The following is a 21,095-nucleotide window of genomic DNA, read 5'->3' as shown; positions in this document are numbered from 1 at the left end:
ATGCAATGGAAAGGAATGGAATGGAATCAACCCGAATGGAGTGGAATGGAACGGAATGGAATGGAATGAAAAGGAATGGAATGGAATGCAATCAATCCAAATGGAATGGAATGGACTGGATTCAACCCGAATGGAATGGAGTGAAGTGGAATCAAATCGAATGGAATGGAATGGAATGGAATGGAATGGAATGGAATGGAATGGAATGAAATGGGATGTAATCACCTCGAATGGAACAGAACGCAATGGAATGGAATGGAACGGAATGGAATGTAATGGAATGAAATGGAATAAACCCGAATGGAATGGAGTGGAATGGAATGGAATGGAATGGAATGGAATGGAATCAACCCGAATGGAATGGAATGGAATGGAATGGAATGGAATGGAATGGAATCAAACCGAGTGGAATGGCATAGAGTGGAATGGAATGGAAAGGAATGGAATCAACCCGATTGGAATGGAATGGAATGGAATGGAATGGAATGGAATGGAATGTATCCGAATGGATTGGAATGGAAAGGAATGGAATGGAATGGAATGGAATGGAATGGAATCAACCCGCATGGAATGGAATGGAGTGGAACCAACTCGAATGGAATGGAATGGATTGGAATGGAATGGAATCAACCCGAATTCAATGGAATGGAATGGAATGTAATCAACACGAATGGAATGGATTGGAATGGAATGGAATGGAATGGAATGGAATGGAATCAACCCGAATGGAATGGAATGGAATGGAATGGAATGAAATGGAATGGAATGCAATCAATCCGAATGGAATGGAATGGAATGGAATGCAATGGAATCAACCCGAATGGAATGGAATGAAGTGGAATCAAATCGAGTGCAATGGAATGGAATCGAATGGAATGGAATGGATTCAACCAGAATGGAATGGAAAGGAATGGAATCAACCGGAATGGAATGAAATGGAAAGGAATGGAATGGAATGGAATGGAAAGGAATGGAATGGAATCAACCCGAATGGAATTTAATGGAATGGAATGGAATCAACCAGAATGGAATGGAATCGAATGGAATGGAATGGAATCAACCCGAATGGAATGGAATGGAATGGAATGGAATGGAATGGAATGGAATCAACCTGAATGGAATGAAATGGAATGGAATTGAATGGAATGGAATCCACCAGAATGGAATGGAATGGAATGGAATGGAATGGAATGGAATGGTATGGAATCAAGCCGAATGGAGTCGAATGGAATGGAAAGGAATGGAATCAACCCGAATGGAATGCAATGGAATGGAATGGAATGGAATGGAATCAACCCGAATGTAATGGAATGCAATGGAATGGAATGGAATGGAATGGAGTCAACCCGGATGGAATGCAATGGAATGGAATGGAATGAAATGGAATGGAATGGAATCAACCCGAATGGAATGGAATGCAATGGAATGGAATGGAATGGAATCAACTCGAATGGAATAGAATGGAATGGATTGGAATGGAATGGAATGGAATCAACCCGAATGGAATGGAATACAATGGAATGGAATGGAATGGAAAGGGATGGAATCAACTCGAATGGAATGGAATGGAATGGAATGGAATGGAATGAAATGGAATAAACCCGAATGGAATGCAATGGAATGGAATGGAATGTAATGGAATCAACCCGAATGGAATGGCATGGAATGGAATGCAATGGAATGGAATGGAATCAACTCGAATGGAATGGAATGCAATGGAATGGAATGGAATCGAATCATCACGAATGGAATGAAACGGAATGGAATCAACTCAAATGGAGGGGAATGCAATGGAAAGGAATGGAATGGAATCAACACGAATGGAGTGGAATGGAACGGAATTGAATGGAATGAAAAGGAATGGAATGGAATGCAATCAATCCAAATGGAATGGAATGGAATGGAATCAACCCGAATGGAATGGAGTGAAGTGGAATCAAATCGAATGGAATGGAATGGAATGGAATGGATTCAACCCGAATGGAATGGAATGGAATTAAATTAACCGAAATGGAATGGAATGGAATGGAATGGAATGGAATGGAATCAACCCGAATGGAATTTAATGGAATGGAATGGAATGGAATGGAATCAACCTCAATGGAATGGAATTGAATGGAATGGAATGGAATAAACCCGAGTTGGATGGAATGGAATGGAATGGAATGCAATCAATCCGAATGGAATGGAATGGAATGGAATGCAATGGAATCAACCCGAATGGAATGGAATGAAGTGGAATCAAATCGAGTGCAATGGAATGGAATCGAATGGAATGGAATGGATTCAACCAGAATGGAATGGAAAGAAATGGAGTCAACCGGTATGGAATGAAATGGAAAGGAATGGAATGGAATGGAATGGAAAGGAATGGAATGGAATCAACCCGAATGGAATTTAATGGAATGGAATGGAATCAACCAGAATGGAATGGAATGGAATGGAATGGAATGGAATCAACCCGAATGGAATGGAATGGAATGGAATGGAATGGAATCAACCTGAATGGAATGAAATGGAATGGAATTGAATGGAATGGAATCCACCGGAATGGAATGGAATGGAATGGAATGGAATGGAATGGTATGGAATCAACCCGAATGGAGTCGAATGGAATGGAAAGGAATGGAATCAACCCGAATGGAATGCAATGGAATGGAATGGAATGGAATGGAATCAACCCGAATGTAATGGAATGCAATGGAATGGAATGGAATGGAATGGAGTCAACCCGGATGGAATGCAATGGAATGGAATGGAATGAAATGGAATGGAATGGAATCAACCCGAATGGAATGGAATGCAATGGAATGGAATGGAATGGAAAGGGATGGAATCAACTCGAATGGAATGGAATGGAATGGAATGAAATGGAATAAACGCGAATGGAATGGAATGGAATGGAATGGAATGGAATGGAATGAAATCAACCCGAATGGAATGGAAGGGAATGGAATGGAAAGGAAAAAACCCGAATGGAATGGAATGGAATGGAATGGAATGGAATGGAATGGAATCAAACCGAATGGAATGGAATGGAATGGAATGGAACGGAATGGAATGGAATGCAATGGAAGGGAATGAAATGGAAGGGAATTTAATCACACCGAATGGAATGGAATGGAATGGAATGGAATGGAATCAACCCGAATGGAATGGAATGCAATGGAATGACATGGAATGGATTCAACCCGAATGGAATTGATTGGAATGGAATCAACTCGAATGGAATGGAATGGAATGGAATGACACGGGATGGAATGGTATGGAATAGAATTGAATGGAATTGAATCAACCCGATTGGAGTGGATTGGAATGGAATGTAATTGAATGGAATGGGGTGGAATTGAATCAATCCGAGTGGAATGGAATGGAATGGAATGGAGTGGAGGGGAATGAAATGGAATGGAATGGAGTGGAGTGGAATGGAATGGAATGGAATCAACCTGAGTGGAATGGAATGGAATGGAATGGAATGGAATGGAATGGAATGGAATAAACCCGAATGAAATGGAATGGAGTTGAATGGAATGGAATGGAATGGAAAGGAACCAACCCGAATGGAATGGAATCGAATGGAATGGAATGGAATGGAATGGAATGCAATGGAATCATCCCGAATGGAATGGAATGGAACGGAATGGAATGGAATCAACCCGAATGGAATGCAATGGAATGGAATGGAAAGTAATCAACCCGAATGGAATGGAATGGAACGGAATGGAATGGAATGGAATGGAATGGAATGGAATGGAAGGGAATGAAATGGAAGGGAATTTAATCACACCGAATGGAATGGAATGGAATAGAATGGACTGGAATGGAATCTATCTGAAAGGTATGGAATGGTAAGGAATGGAATGGAATGGAAGGGAATGGAATAAACACGCATGGAATGAAATGGAGTGGAATCAAGTCGAATGGAATGGAATGGAATGGAATGGAACGGAAAGGAATGGAATGGAAGGGAATTAAATTGAAGGGAATTTAATCACACCGAATGGAATGGAATGGAATGGAATGGAATGGAATCAACCCGAATGGAATGGAATGCAACGGAATGACATGGAATGGATTCAAACCTAATGGAATTGATTGGAATGGAATCAACTCGAATGGAATGGAATGGAATGGAATGGAATGGCACGGGATGGAATGGTATGGAATAGAATCGAATGGAATTGAATCAACCCGATTGGAGTGGATTGGAATGGAATGTAATTGAATGGAATGGGGTGGAATTGAATCAATCCGAGTGGAATGGAATGGAATGGAATGGAGTGGAGGGGAATGAAATGGAATGGAATGGAGTGGAGTGGAATGTAATGGAATGGAATCAACTTGAGTGGAATGGAATGGAATGGAATGGAATGGGATAAAATGGAATGGAAGCAACTCAAATGCAATGGAATGGAATGGAATGGAATGGAATCAACCCGAATGGAATGGAATGGAATGGAATGCAATGGAATGGAATGGAATCAACTCGAATGGAATGGAATGCAATGGAAAGGAATGGAATGGAATCAACCCGAATGGAGTGGAATGGAACGGAATGGAATGGAATGAAAAGGAATGGAATGGAATGCAATCAATCCAAATGGAATGGAATGGACTGGAATCAACCCGAATGGAATGGAGTGAAGTGGAATCAAATCGAATGGAATGGAATGGAATGGAATGGAATGGAATGGAATGGAATGGAATGAAATGGGATGTAATCACCTCGAATGGAACGGAATGGAATGGAATGGAATGAAATGGAATAAACCCGAATGGAATGGAATGGAATGGAATGGAATGGAATGGAATGGAATGGAATGGAATGGAATGGAATCAACCCGAATGGAATGGAAGGGAATGGAATGGAAAGGAAAAAACCCGAATGGAATGGAATGGAATGGAATGGAATCAACCCGAATGGAATGGAATGGAATGGAATGGAATAAACCGGAATGGAATGGAATGGAATGGAATGGAATGGAATGGAATGGAATCAGACCGAGTGGAATGGCATGGAGTGGAATGGAATGGAAAGGAATGGAATCAACCCGATTGGAATGGAATGGAATGGAATGGAATGGAATCTATCCGAATGGATTGGAATGGAAAGGAATGGAATGGAATGGAATGGAATGGAATGGAATGGAATGGAATGGAATGGAATCAACCCGCATGGAATGGAATGGAGTGGAACCAACTCGAATGGAATGGAATGGATTGGAATGGAATGGAATCAACCCGAATTCAATGGAATGGAATGGAATGGAATCAACACGAATGGAATGGATTGGAATGGAATGGAATGGAATGGAATGCAATGGAATGGAATCAACCCGAATGGAATGGAATGGAATGGAATGGAATGAAATGGAATGGAATGCAATCAATCCGAATGGAATGGAATGGAATGGAATGCAATGGAATCAACCCGAATGGAATGGAATGAAGTGGAATCAAATCGAGTGCAATGGAATGGAAACGAATGGAATGGAATGGATTCAACCAGAATGGAATGGAAAGGAATGGAATCAACCGTAATGGAATGAAATGGAAAGGAATGGAATGGAATGGAATGGAAAGGAATGGAATGGAATCAACCCGAATGGAATTTAATGGAATGGAATGGAATCAACCAGAATGGAATGGAATCGAATGGAATGGAATGGAATCAACCAGAATGGAATGGAATGGAATGGAATGGAATGGAATCAACCTGAATGGAATGAAATGGAATGGAATTGAATGGAATGGAATCCACCGGAATGGAATGGAATGGAATGGAATGGAACGGAATGGAATGGTATGGAATCAACCCGAATGGAGTCGAATGGAATGGAAAGGAATGGAGTCAACCCGAATGGAATGCAATGGAATGGAATGGAATGGAATGGAATCAACCCGAATGTAATGGAATGCAATGGAATGGAATGGAATGGAATGGAGTCAACCCGGATGGAATGCAATGGAATGGAATGGAATGAAATGGAATGGAATGGAATCAACCCGAATGGAATGGAATGCAATGGAATGGAATGGAATGGAATCAACTCGAATGGAATAGAATGGAATGGATTGGAATGGAATGGAATGGAATCAACCCGAATGGAATGGAATACAATGGAATGGAATGGAATGGAAAGCAATGGAATCAACTCGAATGGAATGGAATGGAATGGAAAGGAATGGAATGAAATGGAATAAACCCGAATGGAATGGAAGGGAATGGAATGGAAAGGAAAAAAACCGAATGGAATGGAATGGAATGGAATGGAATGGAATGGAATGGAATCAAACCGAATGGAATGGAATGGAATGGAATGGAACGGAATGGAATGGAATGGAATGGAAGGGAATGAATTGGAAGGGAATTTAATCACACCGAATGGAATGGAATGGAATGGAATCAACCCGAATGGAATGGAATGCAATGGAATGACATGGAATGGTTTCAACCCGAATGGAATTGATTGGAATGGAATCAAATCGAATGGAATGGAATGGAATGGAATGGCACGGGATGGAATGGTATGGAATAGAATCGAATGGAATTGAATCAACCCGATTGGAGTGGATTGGAATGGAATGTAATTGAATGGAATGGGGTGGAATTGAATCAATCCGAGTGGAATGGAATGGAATGGAATGGAGTGGAGGGGAATGAAATGGAATGGAATGGAGTGGAGTGGAATGGAATGGAATGGAATCAACCTGAGTGGAATGGAATGGAATGGAATAAAATGGAATGGAAGCAACTCAAATGCAATGGAATGGAATGGAATGGAATGGAATCAACCCGAATGGAATGGAATGGAATGGAATCAACTCGAATGGAATGGAATACAATGGAATGGAATGGAATCGAATCATCACGAATGGAATGGAAAGGAATGGAATCAACACAAATGGAATGGAATGCAATGGAAAGGAATGGAATGGAATCAACACCAATGGAGTGGAATGGAACGGAATGGAATGGAATGAAAAGGAATGGAATGGAATGCAATCAATCGAAATGGAATGGAATGGACTGGAATCAACCCGAATGGAATGGAGTGAAGTGGAATCAAATGGAATGGAATGGAATGAAATGGAATGGAATGGAATGGAATGGATTCAACACGAATGGAACGGAATGGAATTCAATTAACCGGAATGGAACGGAATGGAATGGAATCAACCCGAATGGAATTTAAGGGAATGGAATGGAATGCAATGGACTGGAATGGAATCAACCCGAATGGAATGAAATGGAATGGAATAGAATGGAATAAACCCGATTGGAATGGAATGGAATGGAATGGAATGCAATCTATCCGAATGGAATGGAATGGAAAGGAATGGAAAGGAATGGAATGGAATGGAATCAACTCGCATGGAATGGAATGGAGTGGAATCAACTCGAATGGAATGGAATGGAATGGAATGGAAAGGAATGGAATGGAATCAACCCGAATGGAATTTAATGGAATGGAATGGAATCAAACAGAATGGAATGGAATCGAATGAAATGGAATGGAATCAATCCGATTGGAATGGAATGGAATGGAATGGAATGGAATGGAATGGAATGGAATCAACCTGAATGGAATGAAATGGAATGGAATGGAATGGAATCAACCCGAATGTAACGGAATGCAATGGAATGGAATGGAATGGAATGGAGTCAACCCGGATGGAATGCAATGGAATGGAATGGAATGAAATGGAATGGAATGGAATCAACCCGAATGGAATGGAATGCAATGGAATGGAATGGAATGGAATCAACTCGAATGGAATAGAATGGAATGGATTGGAATGGAATGGAATGCAATCAACCCGAATGGAATGGAATTCAATGGAATGGAATGGAATGGAAAGGGATGGAATCAACTAGAATGGAACGGAATGGAATGGAATGGAATGGAATGAAATGGAATAAACCCGAATGGAATGGAATGGAATGGAATGAAATCAACCCGAATGGAATGGAAGGGAATGGAATGGAAAGGAAAAAACCCGAATGGAATGGATTGGAATGGAATGGAATGGAATCAACCCGAATGGAATGGAATACAATGGAATGGAATGGAATGGAAAGGGATGGAATCAACTCGAATGGAATGGAATGAAATGGAATGGAATGGAATCAACTCTAATTGAATGGAATGCAATGGAATTGAATGGAATGGAATCAACTCGAATGGAATGGAATGGAATGGATTGGAATGGAATGGAATGGAATCAACCCGAATGGAATGGAATACAATGGAATGGAATGGAATGGAAAGGGATGGAATCAACTAGAATGGAATGGAATGGAATGGAATGGAATGGAATGGAATGGAATGGAATGAAATGGAATAAACCAGAATGGAATGGAATGGAATGGAATGGAATGGAATGAAATCAACCCGAATGGAATGGAAGGGAATGGAATGGAAGGGAAAAAACCCGAATGGAATGGAATGGAATGGAATGGAATGGAATGGAATGGAATGGAATGGAGTGGAATGAAATGCAATAAACCCGAATGGAATGGAATGGAATGGAATGGAATGGAATGAAATCAACCTGAATGGAATGGAAGGGAATGGAATGGAAAGGAAAAAACCCGAATGGAATGGAATGGAATGGAATGGAATCAACCGGAATGGAATGGAATGGAATGGAATCAAACCGAGTGGAATGGAATGGAGTGGAATGGAATGGAATGGAATGGAAAGGAATGGAATCAACCCGATTGGAATGGAATGGAATGGAATGGAATGGAATGGAATGGAATGGAATCAAACCGAATGGAATGGAATGGAATGGAATGGAACGGAATGGAATGGAATGGAATGGAAGGGAATGAATTGGAAGGGAATTTAATCACACCGAATGGAATGGAATGGAATGGAATCAACCCGAATGGAATGGAATGCAATGGAATGACATGGAATGGATTCAACCCGAATGGAATTGATTGGAATGGAATCAAATCGAATGGAATGGAATGGAATGGAATGGCACGGGATGGAATGGTATGGAATAGAATCGAATGGAATTGAATCAACCCGATTGGAGTGGATTGGAATGGAATGTAATTGAATGGAATGGGGTGGAATTGAATCAATCCGAGTGGAATGGAATGGAATGGAATGGAGTGGAGGGGAATGAAATGGAATGGAATGGAGTGGAGTGGAATGGAATGGAATGGAATCAACCTGAGTGGAATGGAATGGAATGGAATAAAATGGAATGGAAGCAACTCAAATGCAATGGAATGGAATGGAATGGAATGGAATCAACCCGAATGGAATGGAATGGAATGGAATCAACTCGAATGGAATGGAATACAATGGAATGGAATGGAATCGAATCATCACGAATGGAATGGAAAGGAATGGAATCAACACAAATGGAATGGAATGCAATGGAAAGGAATGGAATGGAATCAACACCAATGGAGTGGAATGGAACGGAATGGAATGGAATGAAAAGGAATGGAATGGAATGCAATCAATCGAAATGGAATGGAATGGACTGGAATCAACCCGAATGGAATGGAGTGAAGTGGAATCAAATGGAATGGAATGGAATGAAATGGAATGGAATGGAATGGAATGGATTCAACACGAATGGAACGGAATGGAATTCAATTAACCGGAATGGAACGGAATGGAATGGAATCAACCCGAATGGAATTTAAGGGAATGGAATGGAATGCAATGGACTGGAATGGAATCAACCCGAATGGAATGAAATGGAATGGAATAGAATGGAATAAACCCGATTGGAATGGAATGGAATGGAATGGAATGCAATCTATCCGAATGGAATGGAATGGAAAGGAATGGAAAGGAATGGAATGGAATGGAATCAACTCGCATGGAATGGAATGGAGTGGAATCAACTCGAATGGAATGGAATGGAATGGAATGGAAAGGAATGGAATGGAATCAACCCGAATGGAATTTAATGGAATGGAATGGAATCAAACAGAATGGAATGGAATCGAATGAAATGGAATGGAATCAATCCGATTGGAATGGAATGGAATGGAATGGAATGGAATGGAATGGAATCAACCTGAATGGAATGAAATGGAATGGAATGGAATGGAATCAACCCGAATGTAACGGAATGCAATGGAATGGAATGGAATGGAATGGAGTCAACCCGGATGGAATGCAATGGAATGGAATGGAATGAAATGGAATGGAATGGAATCAACCCGAATGGAATGGAATGCAATGGAATGGAATGGAATGGAATCAACTCGAATGGAATAGAATGGAATGGATTGGAATGGAATGCAATGCAATCAACCCGAATGGAATGGAATTCAATGGAATGGAATGGAATGGAAAGGGATGGAATCAACTAGAATGGAACGGAATGGAATGGAATGGAATGGAATGAAATGGAATAAACCCGAATGGAATGGAATGGAATGGAATGAAATCAACCCGAATGGAATGGAAGGGAATGGAATGGAAAGGAAAAAACCCGAATGGAATGGATTGGAATGGAATGGAATGGAATCAACCCGAATGGAATGGAATACAATGGAATGGAATGGAATGGAAAGGGATGGAATCAACTCGAATGGAATGGAATGAAATGGAATGGAATGGAATCAACTCTAATTGAATGGAATGCAATGGAATTGAATGGAATGGAATCAACTCGAATGGAATGGAATGGAATGGATTGGAATGGAATGGAATGGAATCAACCCGAATGGAATGGAATACAATGGAATGGAATGGAATGGAAAGGGATGGAATCAACTAGAATGGAATGGAATGGAATGGAATGGAATGGAATGGAATGGAATGGAATGAAATGGAATAAACCAGAATGGAATGGAATGGAATGGAATGGAATGGAATGAAATCAACCCGAATGGAATGGAAGGGAATGGAATGGAAGGGAAAAAACCCGAATGGAATGGAATGGAATGGAATGGAATGGAATGGAATGGAATGGAATGGAGTGGAATGAAATGCAATAAACCCGAATGGAATGGAATGGAATGGAATGGAATGGAATGGAATGGAATGAAATCAACCTGAATGGAATGGAAGGGAATGGAATGGAAAGGAAAAAACCCGAATGGAATGGAATGGAATGGAATGGAATCAACCGGAATGGAATGGAATGGAATGGAATCAAACCGAGTGGAATGGAATGGAGTGGAATGGAATGGAATGGAATGGAAAGGAATGGAATCAACCCGATTGGAATGGAATGGAATGGAATGGAATGGAATGGAATGGAATGGAATCAAACCGAATGGAATGGAATGGAATGGAATTGAATGGTATGGAATGGAATGGAATAAACCCGAATGAAATTGAATGGAGGGGAATGGAATGGAATGGAAAGGAACCAACCCGAATGGAATGGAATTCAATGGAATGGAATGGAATGGAATGGAATGGAATGGAATGGAATGCTATGGAATGGAATGGAAAGTAATCAACCCGAATGGAATGGAATGGAATGGAACGGAATGGAATGGAATGGAATGGAAGGGAATGAAATGGAAGGGAATTTAATCACACCGAATGGAATGGAATGGAATGGAATGGAATCAACCCGAATGGAATGGAATGCAATGGAATGACATGGAATGGATTCAACCCGAATGGAATTGATTGGAATGGAATCAACTCGAATGGAATGGAATGGAATGGAATGGCACGGGATGGAATGGTATGGAATAGAATCGAATGGAATTGAATCAACCCGATTGGAGTGGATTGGAATGGAATGTAATTGAATGGAATGGGGTAGAATTGAATCAATCCGAGTGGAATGGAATGGAATGGAATGGAGTGGAGGGGAATGAAATGGAATGGAATGGAGTGGAGTGGCATGGAATGGATTGGAATCAACCTGAGTGGAATGGAATGGAATGGAATGGAATGGAATAAAATGGAATGGAAGCAACTCAAATGCAATGGAATGGAATGGAATGGAATGGAATCAACCCGAATGGAATGGAATGGAATGGAATGCAATGGAATGGAATGGAATCAACTCGAATGGTATGGAATGCAATGGAATGGAATGGAATCGAATCATCACGAATGGAATGGAACGGAATGGAATCAACTCAAATGGAATGGAATGCAATGGAAAGGAATGGAATGGAATCAACCCGAAAGGAGTGGAATGGAACGGAATGGAATGGAATGAAAAGGAATGGAATGGAATGCAATCAATCCAAATGGAATGGAATGGAATGGAATGGAATCAACCCGAATGGAATGGAGTGAAGTGGAATCAAATGGAATGGAATGGAATGGAATGGAATGGAATGAATTCAACACGAATGGAATGGAATGGAATTCAATTAACCGGAATGGAATGGAATGGAATGGAATCAACCCGAATGGAATTTAAGGGAATGGAATGGAATGCAATGGACTGGAATGGAATCAACCCGAATGGAATGAAATGGAATGGAATAAACCCGATTGGAATGGAATGGAATGGAATGGCATGCAATCTATCCGAATGTAATGGAATGGAATGGAATGGAATGGAATGGAATGGAATGGAATCAACTCGCATGGAATGCAATGGAGTGGAATCAACTCGAATGGAATGGAATGGAATGGAATGGAAAGGAATGGAATGGAATCAACCCGAATGGAATTTAATGGAATGGAATGGAATCAAACAGAATGGAATGGAATCGAATGAAATGAAATGGAATCAATCCGATTGGAATGGAATGGAATGGAATGGAATGGAATGGAATCAACCTGAATGGAATGAAATGGAATGGAATTGAGTGGAATGGAATCCACCGGAATGGAATGGAATGGAATGGAGTGGAACGGAATGGAATGGTATGGAATCAACCCGAATGGAGTCGAATTGAATGGAAAGGAATGGAATCAACCCGAATGGAATGCAATGGAATGGAATGGAATGGAATCAACCCGAATGTAACGGAATGCAATGGAATGGAATGGAATGGAATGGAGTCAACCCGGATGGAATGCAATGGAATGGAATGGAATGAAATGGAATGGAATGGAATCAACCCGAATGGAATGGAATGCAATGGAATGGAATCAACTCGAATGGAATAGAATGGAATGGATTGGAATGGAATGGAATGGAATCAACCCGAATGGAATGGAATTCAATGGAATGGAATGGAATGGAAAGGGATGGAATCAACTAAAATGGAACGGAATGGAATGGAATGGAATGGAATGAAATGGAATAAACCCGAATGGAATGGAATGGAATGGAATGAAATCAACCCGAATGGAATGGAAGGGAATGGAATCTAAAGGAAAAAACCCGAATGGAATGGAATGGAATGGAATGGAATGGAATGGAATGGAATGGAACCGAATGGAATGGAATGGAATGGAACCGAATGGAATGGAATGGAATGGAACGGAATGGAATGGAATGGAATGGAAGGGAATGAATTGGAAGGGAATTTAATCACACCGAATGGAATGGAATGGAATGGAATGGAATGGAATGGAATAGAATCAACCCAAATGGAATGGAATGCAATGGAATGACATGGGATGGATTCAACCCGAATGGAATTGATTGGAATGGAATCAACTCGAATGGAATGGAATGGAATGGAATGGCACGGGATGGAATGGTATGGAATAGAATCGAATGGAATTGAATCAACACGATTGGAGTGGATTGGAATGGAATGTAATTGAATGGAAAGGGGTGGAATTGAATCAATCCGAGTGGAATGGAATGGAATGGAATGGAGGGGAATGAAATGGAATGCAATGGAGTGGAGTGGAATGGAATGGAATGGAATCAACCTGAGTGGAGTGTAATGGAATGAAATGGAATGGAATGGAATAAAATGGAATGGAAGCAACTCAAATGCAATGCAATGGAATGGAATGGAATGGAATCAACCCGAATGGAATGCAATGGAATGGAATGCAATGGAATGGAATGGAATCAATTCGAATGGAATGGAATGCAATGGAATGGAATGGAATCGAATCATCACGAATGGAATGGAACGGAATGGAATCAACTCAAATGGAATGGAATGCAATGGAAAGGAATGGAATGGAATCAACCCGAATATAGAGGAATGGAACGGAAAGGAATGGAATGAAAAGGAAAGGAATGGAATGCAATCAATCCAAATGGAATGGAATGGACTGGAATCAACCCGAATGGAATGGAGGGAAGTGGAATCAAATCGAATGGAATGGAATGGAATGGAATGGAATGGATTCAAAACGAATGGAATGGAATGGAATTCAATTAACCGGAATGGAATGGAATGGAATGGAATCAACCCGAATGGAATTTAAGGGAATGGAATGGAATGCAATAGACTGGAATGGAATCAACCCGAATGGAATGGAATTGAATGGAATGGAATGGAATAAACCCGAGTGGAATGGAATGGAATGGAATGGAATGCAATCTATCCGAATGGAATGCAATGAAAAGGAATGGAATGGAATGGAAAGGAATGGAATCAACCCGCATGGAATGGAATGGAGTGGAATCAACTCGAATGGAATGGAATGGAATGGAATGGAATGGAATCAACCCGAATGCAATGGAATGGAATCAACACGAATGGAATGGATTGTAGTGGAATGGAATGGAATGGAATGGAATGGAATCAACACGAATGGAATGGAATGGAATGGAATGGAATGGAATGGAATGCAATGGAATGCAATGCAATCAATCCGAATGGAATGCAATGGAATGGAATGCAATGGAATAAACCCGAATGGAATGGAATGAAGTGGAATCAAATCGAGTGCAATGGAATGGAATCGAATGGAATGGAATGGATTCAACGAGAATGGAATGGAATGGAATGGAATGGAATGGAATGGAATGGAATGGAATGAAATGGAAAGGAATGGAATGGAATGGAAAGGAATGGAATGGAATCAACCCGAATGGAATTTAATGGAATGGAATGGAATCAACCAGAATGGAATGGAATCGAATGGAATGGAATGGAATCAACCCGAATGGAATGGAATGGAATGGAATGGAATCAACCTGAATGGAATTCAATGGAATGGAATTGAATGGAATGGATTCCACCGGAATGGAATGGAATGGAATGGAATGGTATGGAATCAAACTGAATGGACTCGAATGGAATGGAAAGGAATGGATTCAACCCGAATGGAATGCAATGGAATGGAATGGAATCAACCCGAATGTAATGGAATGCAATGGAATGGAATGGAATGGAATGGAGTCAACCCGGATGGAATGCAATGCAATGGAATGGAATGAAATGGAATGGAATGGAATCAACCCTAATAGAATGGAATGCAATGGAATGGAATGGAATGGAATCAACTCGAATGGAATGGAATGGAATGGATTGGAATGGAATGGAATGGAATCAACCCGATTGGAATGGAATACAATGGAATGGAATGGAATGGAATGGAAAGGGATGGAATCAACTAGAATGGAATAGAATGGAATGGAATGGAATGGAATGGAATGGAATGAAATGGAATAAACCCGAATGGAATGGAATGGAATGGAATGAAATCAACCCGAATGGAATGGAAGGGAATGGAATGGAAAGGAAAAAACCCGAATGGAATGGAATGGAATGGAATGGAATGGAATGGAACGGAATGGAATGGAATGGAATGGAGTGGAATGAAATGGAATAAACCCGAATGGAATGGAATGGAATGGAATGAAATCAACCCGAATGGAATGGAAGGGAATGGAATGGAAAGGAAAAAACCCGAATGGAACGGAATGGAATGGAATGAAATGGAATGGAATCAACCCGAATGGAATGGAATGGAATGGAATGGAATCAACCGGAATGGAATGGAATGGAATGGAATGGAAAGAATGGAATCAACCCGATTGGAATGGAATGGAATGGAATGGAATGGAATGGAATGGAATCAAACCGAATGGAATGGAATGGAATGGAATTGAATGGAATGGAATGGAATGGAATCTATCCAAATGGAATGGAATGGTAAGGAATGGAATGGAATGGAATGGAATGGAATCAACCCGCATGGAATGAAATGGAAAGGAATCAACTCGAATGGAATGGAAAAGAATGGAATGGAATAAATCCGAATGGAATGGAATAAATCCGAATGGAATGGAATGGAGGGGAATGGAATGGAATGGAATGGAAAGGAATCAACCCGAATGGAATGGAATGGAATGGAATGCAATGGAATAAACCCGAATGGAATGGAATGGAATGGAATGGAATCAACACGAATGGAATGGAATGGAAGGGAATGGAATCAACACCAATGGAATGGATTGGAGTGGAATGGAATGGAATGGAATTTAATGCAATCAACCCGAATGGAATGGAATGGAATGGAATGGAATGGAATGGAATGCAATGGAATGCAATCAATCCGACTGGAATGGAATGGAATGGAATGCAGTGGAATCAACGCGAATGGAATGGAATGCAGTGGAATCAAATCGAGTGCAATGGAATGGAATCGAATGGAATGGAATGGATGCAAATAGAATGGAATGGAATGGAATGGAATGGAATGGAATGGAATCAACCGGAATGAAATGAAATGTAAAGGAATGGAATGGAATGGAAAGGAATGGAATGGAATCAACCCGAATGGAATGGAATGGAATGAAAAGGAACCAAGCCGAATGGAATGGAATCGAAAGGAATGGAATGGAATGGAATGGAATGCAATGGAATCATCCCGAATGGAATGGAATGGAACGGAATGGAATGGAATGGAATGGAATGGACTGGAATGGGATCTATCCGAATGGTTTGGAATGGTAAGGAATGGAATGGAATGGAAGGGAATGGAATCAACACGCATGGAATGAAATGGAGTGGAATCAACTCGATTGGAATGGAATGGAATGGAATGGAAAGGAATGGAATGGAAGGGAATGAAATGGAAGGGAATTTAATCACACCGAGTGGAATGGAATGGAATGGAATGGAATGGAATGGAATGGAATGGAATCAACCCGAATGGAATGGAATGCAATGGAATGCCATGGAATGGATTCAACCCTAATGGAATTGATTAGAATGGAATCAACTCGAATGGAATGGAATGGAATGGCACCGGATGGAATGGTATGGAATAGAATCGAATGGAATTGAATCAACCCGATTGGAGTGGATTGGAATGGAATGTAATTGAATGGAATGGGGTGGAATTGAATCAATCCGAGTGGAATGGAATAGAATGTAATGGAGTGGAGGGGAATGAAATGGAATGGAATGGAGTGGAGTGGAATGCAATGGAATGGAATCAACCTGAGTGGAATGGAATGGAATGGAATGGAATGGAATAAAATGGAATGGAAGCAACTCAAATGCAATGGAATGGAATGGAATGGAATGGAATCAACCCGAATGGAATGGAATGGAATGGAATGGAATGGAATGGAATGCAATGGAATGGAATGGAATCAACTCGAATGGAATGGAATGCAATGGAATGGAATGGAATCGAATCATCATGAATGGAATGGAACGGAATGGAATCAACTCAAATGGAATGGAATGCAATGGAAAGGAATGGAATGGAATCAACCCGAATGGAGTGGAATGGAAAGGAATGGAATGGAATGAAAAGGAATGGAATGGAATGCAATCAATCCAAATGGAATGGAATGGACTGGAATCAACCCGAATGGAATGGAGAGAAGTGGAATCAAATCGAATGGAATGGAAAGGAATGGAATGGAATGGAATGAAATGGGATGTAATCACCTCGAATGGACAGGAACGGAATGGACTGGAATCATTCCGAATGGAATGGAGTGAAGTGGAATCAAATCGAATGGAATGGAATGGAATGGAATGGAATGGAATGGAATGGAATGAAATGGGATGTAATCACCTCGAATGGAACGGAACGGAATGGAATGGAATGGAACGGAATGGAATGTAATGGAATGAAATGAAATAAACCCGAATGGAATGGAGTGGAATGGAATGGAATGGAATGGAATGGAATGGAATCAACCCGAATGGAATATAATGGAATGGAATGAACCGGAATGGAATGGAATGGAATGGAATGGAATGGAATGGAATGGAATGGAATCTATCCGAATGGATTGGAATGGAAAGGAATGGAATGGAATGGAATGGAATGGAATGGAATGGAATGGAATCAACCCGCATGGAATGGAATGGAGTGGAACCAACTCGAATGGAATGGAATGGACTGGAATGGAATGGAATCAACCGGAATTCAATGGAATGGAATGGAATGGAATCACCACGAATGGAATGGATTGGAATTTAATGGAATGGAATGGAATATAATGGAATGGAATCAACCAGAATGGAATGGAATGGAATGGAATGGAATGAAATGGAATGGAATGCAATCAATCGGAATGGAATGGAATGGAATGGAATGCAATGGAATCAACCCGAATGGAATGGAATGAAGTGGAATCAAATCGAGTGCAATGGAATGGAATCGAATGGAATGGAATGGATTCAACCAGAATGGAATGGAAAGGAATGGAATCAACCGGAATGGAATGAAATGGAAAGGAATGGAATGGAATGGAATGAAAAGGAATGGAATGGAATCAACCCGAATGGAATTTAATGGAATGGAATGGAATCAACCAGAATGGAATGGAATCGAATGGAATGGAATGGAATCAACCCAAATCGAATGGAATGGAATGGAATGGAATGGAATGGAATCAACCTGAATGGAATGAAATGGAATGGAATTGAATGGAATGGAATCCACCGGAATGGAATGGAATGGAATGGAATGGAATGGAATGGTATGGAATCAACCCGAATGGAGTCGAATGGAATGGAAAGGAATGGAATCAACCCGAATGGAATGCAATGGAATGGAATGGAATGGAATGGAATCAACCCGAATGTAATGGAATGCAATGGAATGGAATGGAATGGAATGGAGTCAACCCGGATGGAATGCAATGGAATGGAATGGAATGAAATGGAATGGAATGGAATCAACCCGAATGGAATGCAATGGAATGGAATGGAATGGAATCAACTCGAATGGAATAGAATGGAAAGGATTGGAATGGAATGGAATGGAATCAACCCGAATGGAATGGAATACAATGGAATGGAATGGAATGGAAAGGGATGGAATCAACTCGAATGGAATGGAATGGAATGGAATGGAACGGAATGGAATGAAATGGAATAAACCCGAATGGAATGGAATGGCATGGAATGGAATGGAATGAAATCAACCCGAATGGAATGGAAGGGAATGGAATGGAAAGGAAAAAACCCGAATGGAATGGAATGGAATGGAATGGAATGGAATGGAATGGAATGGAATGGAATCAAACCGAATGGAATGGAATGGAATGGAATGGAACGGAATGGAATGGAATGGAATGGAAGGGAATGAAATGGAAGGGAATTTAATCACACCGAATGGAATGTAATGGAATGGAATGGAATGGAATCAACCCGAATGGAATGGAATGCAATGGAATGACATGGAATGGATTCAACCCGAATGGAATTGATTGGAGTGGAATCAACTCGAATGGAATGGAATGGAATGGAATGGCACGGGATGGAATGGGATGGAATAGAATCGAATGGAATTGAATCAACACGATTGGAGTGGATTGGAATGGAATGTAATTGAATGGAATAGGGTGGAATTGAATCAATCCGAGTGGAATGGAATGGATTGGAATGGAGTGGAGGGGAATGAAATGGAATGGAATGGAGTGGAGTGGAATGTAATGGAATGGAATCAACCTGAGTGGAGTGTAATGGAATGGAATGGAATGGAATAAAATGGAATGGAAGCAACTCAAATGCAATGGAATGGAATGGAATGGAATGGAATCAACCCGAATGGAATGGAATGGAATGGAATGGAATGCAATGGAATGGAATGGAATCAACTCGAATGGAATGGAATGCAATGGAATGGAATGGAATCGAATCATCACGAATGGAATGCAACGGAATGGAATCAACTCAAATGGAATGGAATGCAATGGAAAGGAATGGAATGGAATCAACCCGAATGGAGTGGAATGGAATGGAATGGAATGGAAGCAACCCGAATGGAATGGAATGGAATCGAATGGAATGGAATGGAATGGAATCAACCGGAATGGAATGGAATGGAATGGAATGGAATGGAATGGAATGGAATCAAACCGAATGGAATGGAATGGAGTGGAATGGAATGGAAAGGAATGGAATCAACCCGAATGGAATGGAATGGAATGTAATGGAATCAAACCGAATGGAATGGAATGGAATGGAATGGAATGGAATGGAATGGAATCGATCCGAAAGGAATGGAATGGTAAGGAATGGAATGGAATGGAAGGGAATGGAATCAACCCTCATGGAATGAAATGGAGTGGAATCAACTCGAATGGAATGGAATGGAATGGAATACACCCGAATGAAATGGAATGGAGGGGAATGGAATGGAATGGAAAGGAACCAACCCGAATGGAATGGAATTGAATGGAATGGAATGGAATGGAATGGAATGGAATGGAATGGAATGGAATGGAATGGAATGGAATGCAATGGAATGGAATGGAAAGTAATTAACCCGAATGGAATGGAATGGAACGGAATGGAATGGAATGGAATGGAAGGGAATGAAATGGAAGGGAATTTAATCACACCGAATGGAATGGAATGGAATGGAATGGAATCAACCCGAATGGAATGGAATGCAATGGAATGACATGGGATGGATTCAACCCGAATGGAATTGATTGGAATGGAATCAACTCGAATGGAATGGAATGGAATGGAATGGCACGGGATGGAATGGTATGGAATAGAATTGAATGGAATTGAATCAACACGATTGGAGTGGATTGGAATGGAATGTAATTGAATGGAAAGGGGTGGAATTGAATCAATCCGAGTGGAATGGAATGGAATGGAATGGAGTGGAGGGGAATGAAATGGAATGGAATGGAGTGGAGTGGAATGGAATGGAATGGAATCAACCTGAGTGGAGTGTAATGGAATGAAATGGAATGGAATGGAATAAAATGGAATGGAAGCAACTCAAATGCAATGCAATGGAATGGAATGGAATGGAATCAACCCGAATGGAATGGAA

Source organism: Pan troglodytes, chromosome 14 (assembly GCF_028858775.2).
Source record: "Pan troglodytes isolate AG18354 chromosome 14, NHGRI_mPanTro3-v2.0_pri, whole genome shotgun sequence".
Lineage (NCBI taxonomy): Eukaryota > Metazoa > Chordata > Mammalia > Primates > Hominidae > Pan > Pan troglodytes.
This window is presented reverse-complemented; position numbering follows the sequence as displayed.